Source organism: Topomyia yanbarensis, chromosome 2 (genome assembly GCF_030247195.1).
Source record: "Topomyia yanbarensis strain Yona2022 chromosome 2, ASM3024719v1, whole genome shotgun sequence".
NCBI lineage: Eukaryota > Metazoa > Arthropoda > Insecta > Diptera > Culicidae > Topomyia > Topomyia yanbarensis.
The window spans coordinates 262,879,483-262,887,097 of NC_080671.1; positions in this window are offsets into that span (position 1 = coordinate 262,879,483).

Genomic DNA, 7,615 nt, shown 5'->3' on the forward strand with positions numbered 1-7,615 from the left:
CGCGGTTACGTCCCGGACATTACCCACTCCTAGTTTTATTATTTTGATTATAGAGGTTTTAACCTTAGGGTCATTCGCCTCTTTTATGGCTAGAGCAATCTCTTGTGGAAAAATCTCTAACCCTATGTGCGGGGTTGGGAATGGAACCCAGGTGAGCTGCGTACAATCTTGTGTTTTGCATTCTCAATCCATCGAGCGTTGGTTTCGATTCTATTCCCCCAACGAGTGTTGATTTATAATGCAACCTATATATCTAAACAAAATGATCCATCGCAATGCAAACTTCGAACTTGCAAGATTTTAGAGATTCACTATTTAGGGTAAACATTAAACCATTGTTTATGTCGATAAAACGACCGAATTCTTGATTTTCCTACTGATGCTGGTAGGAAGTTTCGGATTTACCTATGTTCACGTCCCCTGGGAGTATTTTCAAATCTACGGGATGTTTGTTTTCTTTAAAGATTACGTTAAGATTACGGGTTTCAACGTTAAAAAAAACACTTTTTGGCGAATTTTTGTAGAGCTTTATGTGAATCGAATTAATCAAAAATTTTGTACATTATAGTATAGCATTTCAATAACATGCTGTAATTTTTCTATACAAAAATATCGACAAACGACTCGGTGACGAAGCTTTTTGTAGAACGTCTCTGGAAAAACCTGATTTGCGGTGTAACCTGCCATTCCAAAACTACTCAACCGATTTCTTTCAAACTTTGCATACATATTCTATGTAAGAAACACCTAACCCCTACGTTGAGTTTGTGAGATAAATTTTCAGTTAAGGGGATTCTTTACTCATTTTAAATAAAAAATACTATTCTTCACGAAAAATTCCACCTTTTATGAGTAAATGAAAAAATATTCCAAAAACTCAACGTAGGGGTTAGGTATTTTAAACATATAATGCGTATACAAAGTTTGAAAGAAATCGGTTAAGTAGTTTTTGAATGGCAGGTAACACCGCAAATCAGGTTTTTTCCAGAGACGTTCTACAAAAACCTTCGTCACCGAGTCGTTTTGAAAAAATAACAGCGTGTTATTGAAATGATACACTATAATGTACAAAAGTTTTGATAAATGTGCTTCACGCTAAGTTCTAAAAAAATCGCAAAAAAGTGTTTTTTTTTCACGCTGAAACATTTACCCCCCTACCTCCCCCTCCCCTTAAAAAAAGCTTTCATATACAATGAAAGAGTGTTCGTGATTTTCGGATACGAACTATAAACCATCACAATATTCTGGAAGTCCTTCAATGAAATAGATATACTTTTCTTAACTTTTAGGTTTTCAGCGAACAAAGATTCGTACAGAGAGGTTGGAAATCTTTTCAACATGACAGAGTCCACTTTTTTGAAATACTTCGATAATTTATTGAATTTTTTCCACGACATTTCAAGCAAATTTATAAAATTCCCCGAAAACGAAACGGAAAAAGAAAACATCGCGAACGATTTTGAAAAAGTATGTGAGCGACAATTTCTACGTTATCTATTATTTGATGTACAATTAATTTTTATTCTACAGCTATCAAAATTCAAGAATGTAATCGGGTGCATAGACGGCACCTATATTCCAATTCGAAAACCCAAACACAAGATTCGATCAACGTACTCAAACAGGCACGATATGTTATCCTTAACATTGCAGGGTATCTGATAAGAGGTCTGCAGATCGCCAAGTTCTTTCTTTTCTTTGGTAAAAAATTATACGTAGCTTATATAGATGCATTTTTGACATTAAAAATGTCTTACTCCACTATCTGGGGCTAGGTGTCATTCTAAAATCTAAACTATCTCCCATGTAACGAAACTATGTAAGGTTTGCACGCTTATAACTCCGATATTACTAGATGGATTTTAATCATTCATACACCAACAGATTCAGAAACACCTAACTTAAATATTGGTAATAATTTAATATCTCCCCAATAAAAGTAGACTTTTGGATATTGGTAAAATTAAAAAGTTCACGAAAAACGGGAAAATTACCATTCGTGAGGCAGATTTCTCAGACACAGCCGTCAAGAGAGGGCAGCTTAGTTGCTCAATGAAACACGAAACACGTTGTTGCTCTTATCCCATACGAACAATATCGTCTCCGGGCGATGCAATAAGCGAAATAATATTGAAATAAACGGTCCTTATTAGGACCACAAAATTGTTCTCAGAATTACAAATGAAATTTCCATTTCGTGCTCTCATAAATAACTTCCCTCTTATCGGGTTAGTTATCTTCTATAATAATATCCGAAAATGTGCGATAAAACAAACTGACCAATTGGATGGAAGCAAGAAAATAACAACAAAAATTTGAATCAGAAAAGTGACCTTGACGGAAAAATGCTTCGATCGTTTCTACGTGTTTGGCAACCGAAACTACCGATTTGTTTTCCAACGTTAATTATTTGTGCTGTTCTGTACGGAACAAACAGATTTTTGCGCGATTTGTTGGGAAATAATTACATCAATTGTGTAGTAGATTCCGTAGAGGATACGATTACCGTAAGTTTTGATAGAAATGATTTTGAAAACGCATTAATCAGCCGTGCTTCGATTGGTGGTTTACTTGTTAGCACCGCCTTTTTGACGATTAACCACATCTGAGATACGTAAAACAAAGTGTCTGAGGGAAAATGTTTTCAGTTTGCATTTGATCATCGTTGAAATCAGTTCGGTTATGGCCGGCGCCCGCTTCGTTAGTTCCTGGAAGGAACGCTCCCAGTTAGCAGCAGCAAACAAAGGCGTTTTCAGTTTGCATTTGATCATCGTTGAAATCAGTTCGGTTATGGCCGGCGCCCGCTTCGTTAGTTCCTGGAAGGAACGCTCCCAGTTAGCAGCAGCAAACAAAGGCGCTCTCAAAATTGCCTCCATCACTAGACGTGTACAGAAATCGCATTGTTGTTGGCAAGGAAACGGCGAAATTATATTAAAATAAACGGTCCTTATTAGGACCACAAAATTGTTCTCAGAATTGCAAATGAAATTTCCATTTCGTGCTTTGATAAATAACTTCCCTCTTATCGGGTTAGTTATCTTCTACAAAAATTAAAGGGTTGTGTACAGGACACGACCACGGTGACATTAAAAATATAGCTTTTTTATCTATCACACATATCGACACACGTTCTTGTTCACTCGCCTGTTTTCATATGTTACAATTTGCTATATACCCTCCCCATTAAAACATAATTTATTGAAGGTCTTTTAACGGTAATCTATTAATTAATCAAGTATCTCACTAGGTGATTGGCATTATTTGGCTGATCCATCTAGTAAAAATAGGCTGGTCTGTCCAGAAAATATATTCAAAAGAAAAGTTCCATATTGAGAGCTGTGATGAGGAAACCCACGCCCGCCAACGGAAATATACAGATTCTCCATGAAATATTAAATATGAAATTTCACTTTCCATTTAAATTTTCAATAATGTACTAATGAACTTAAGTAAACAATCTTAAGGTTAAGTATTTCTTGATCGATTAGAGGTGGAAAAATGAAGTTATTTGATAAATTACATTATTATGCAACGTTCGCACTACCAGTTAAAACGGGTTTTTATGCTATCTTGGTGACATTTTTCTTGTTGCTAATTATTAAAACGTGTTATAACTCTGTAGTGTAAACATTGTATTATTAAACCAATTCTGCAGCGTTTTATGTAGGTGTTTTATGTGGTAATAGGACTGACATAATTATATCTTCAGTACAGCGGTTTGTTTCATAATTTAAAACAGATTTATTTTAAAATTTAAATTAGTATACCCAACCGTATTTGTTGTATACCTTAAAACGCTATTAGAACTGTGTTTTAAATACATAGGGTAGGACAGATATTCTGACTGGTTAAACTGGGAAAACAATTTTAAGTCCAGTAACGCTTAAGACATGGCTTGAATTTGAATCGAAAAAGAACACCCGCTTCAACTGCTGCTGGGACGGTAAGTTCTGTTTTAAAATTTTCCGTTGTGTGCAGTACGAAACAAAAGTGTCTGAAATTAGAAAACAAAAAGTTCTGCTGGGAATGTGATTGTTTCCGATGCAATTACACTCAGATTTTTCACGCAGGGGATACAGGCCGTGTAAATGAAAATCGCGTAAATTTAAAAAAACGCGTTAATGAAAACCGCGTAAATTTCAAAATCCGCGTAAAAAACCTGAGTGTACTCTCCTATATAAAATACTACGCTGCTGAACAGTGCAATAACTATAGAAGCACGTTGTCAGATGCCTTACTGATAAAAAACATATAACCGAAATATGAAACATGAAAACCAATTGGCTCTTTACCCTACGCAGCTACAAAGCGCCGTAAACATGGATTAACAAGTTACAACGCACACGCATGCATAAAATATATTTTTTTCAAACGCAACACTCTTAAGCAGCACACACCGTATTGAATTAAATCCATACCACCCCACCCACCCACTTTGCAAATCATTCTGACACCGTGCTGGTACCCGAAAAATCCGCACACGACCACCGCTGCCGAAAATGCATAGCGTCTACCGCTTATTGTAGTGCCCAGACGCTGCAGCCATGAGCTTACCCGTTCGACATAAGAACAAAAACTGATTCAAACGGGTACGCGTCACCTCTATTTATAAACTAACCTATATGGTTTAGTCACTTAGGTGCGAGTGTGTGCAAATGCCAACGTTACCGAAAATCGATAGCGCTTATTGCATCGCCCGGAGACGACGTTGCTCGTGTGGGATAAGAGCAACAACTGATTTAAACGGACATGCGTTGCTTCTATTTATGACTTTTCGTGTTTCATTGAGCAACTAAGCTGCCCTCCTTTGACGGCTGTGTCTGAGAAATCTGCCTCACTAATGGTATTTTTCCCGTTTTTTGTGAACTTTTTCATTTTACCAATTTCCAAAAGTCTACTTTTATTGGGGAGATATTAAATTATTACCAATATTTAAGTTAGGTGTTTCTGAATCGGTTGGTGTATGAATGATTAAAATCCATCTAGTAATATCGGAGTTATAAGCGTGCAAACCTTACATAGTTTCGTTACATGGGAGATAGTTTAGATTTTAGAATGACACCTAGCCCCAGATAGTGGAGTAAGACATTTTTAATGTCAATAATATCCGAAAATGTGCGATAAAACAAACTGACCAATTGGATGGAAGCAAGAAAATACCTACAAAAATTTGAATCAGAAAAGTGACCTTGACGGAAAAATGCTTCGATCGTTTCTACGTGTTTGGCAACCGAAACTACCGATTTGTTTTCCAACGTTAATTATTTTTTTAATTTTTTGTGTCTATTAAAATTTTACTGCACTGTAAACATAATTAAACCAAAAGCAGAAACTTACAAATGAAATTTTATAATTAGATAAATGACGCGGGGTTGGGGGGGTAAGGGTTTCAACATTAAAAAAACACTTTTTGGCGAATTTTTGTAGAGCTTTATGTGAATCGAATTAATCAAAATTTTTGTACATTATAGTATAGCATTTCAATAACATGCTGTAATTTTTCTATACAAAAATATCGACAAACGACTCGGTGACGAAGCTTTTTGTAGAACGTCTCTGGAAAAACCTGATTTGCGGTGTAACCTGCCATTCCAAAACTACTCAACCGATTTCTTTCAAACTTTGCATACATATTCTATGTAAGAAACACCTAACCCCTACGTTGAGTTTTTGAGATAAATTTTCAGTTAAGGGGATTCTTTACTCATTTTAAATAAAAAATACTATTCTTCACGAAAAATTCCACCTTTTATGAGTAAATGAAAAAATATTCCAAAAACTCAACGTAGGGGTTAGGTATTTTAAACATATAATGCGTATACAAAGTTTGAAAGAAATCGGTTAAGTAGTTTTTGAATGGCAGGTAACACCGCAAATCAGGTTTTTTCCAGAGACGTTCTACAAAAACCTTCGTCACCGAGTCGTTTTGAAAAAATAACAGCGTGTTATTGAAATGATACACTATAATGTACAAAAGTTTTGATAAATGTGCTTCACGCTAAGTTCTAAAAAAATCGCAAAAAAGTGTTTTTTTTTTCACGCTGAAACATTTACCCCCCTACCTCCCCCTCCCCTTAAAAAAAAAGCTTTCATATACAATGAAAGAGTGTTCGTGATTTTCGGATACGAACTATAAACCATCACAATATTCTGGAAGTCCTTCAATGAAATAGATATACTTTTCTTAACTTTTAGGTTTTCAGCGAACAAAGATTCGTACAGAGAGGTTGGAAATCTTTTCAACATGACAGAGTCCACTTTTTTGAAATACTTCGATAATTTATTAAATTTTTTCCACGACATTTCAAGCAAATTTATAAAATTCCCCGAAAACGAAACGGAAAAAGAAAACATCGCGAACGATTTTGAAAAAGTATGTGAGCGACAATTTCTACGTTATCTATTATTTGATGTACAATTAATTTTTATTCTACAGCTATCAAAATTCAAGAATGTAATCGGGTGCATAGACGGCACCTATATTCCAATTCGAAAACCCAAACACAAGATTCGATCAACGTACTCAAACAGGCACGATATGTTATCCTTAACATTGCAGGGTATCTGTGGTCCCGATAAGAGGTTTTTAGATGTTTTTGTTGGCCCTCCCAGTAAAATACATGATGCAAGAATATTCTCAATGTCAAGCATTAACCAGAAGATCCCTGAAATTTGCCGACAATGATTTCACCTGTTAGGGGATTCCGCATACTCGATTAGGGAATAGACTTTTCTCGTCAAAAAATTTTATATGATAGGATGCTTCCTTTTTATTTCCTAATTCGTTACTGCCGATTGCCGCGATGATTTGGTACCTCTAACTATTGAAAAAATCAAAAATAGTGCAAGCTGCTCATTTAACCCCATATTCTGAATACCTATATTGCCTTGTTTCCCCGTATTTTTACACCATTTGGATCAATTTCCTGTGGGAAATACTAAAAGGATGCCAGATCTGCATATATATTAGTAAATCTGCAGATTTTGCATTTTCACTGCAGATGTTTTGCAGATTACAAATATTTAGCAGAGCAAAGCCTATGCCAGCCAATTTATACACAAGCCTTCAACATTTTTAATCATTTAAAGTATATACATACTACATTTCTATGTCAAATTTATTGAAGATGTTTGTAGCAATCTGCAGACTTTTATATTTTCACTGCAGGCTATTGTTTAAATAGACCTGACATCACTGATGCTGAAATGATTCATTCATATACCTGTCAAAAACATAGAGCATTGCATGAAAATGTATAACCTCACTTTTCTGACAGTTCAGTGTGCTTGTTTACCTAAGACTTGTTTACATGGACTTTTAAAATTTACATTACTTGAATACTTTCGATGCTCTTTGAAAGACTATCAACTCAAGAGGGATTTGAAAGACTATCAACTCAAGAGGGATGAGGATTGGAACAATGGGAACCTGGTGCCACATTATACAACCAATTCGAATGGACCTTTTCACACAAGCTTGAATACAATAAACCTTTCGTTTCGAGATGAGTAATGTCACCCCTGGTTCATACATTGACCAATCGGCGCTGGATGCAAAACTCGGTGGCATATGCTGAATCGTAAGATCAAGCATTGGGCTATAAAACGATTGATT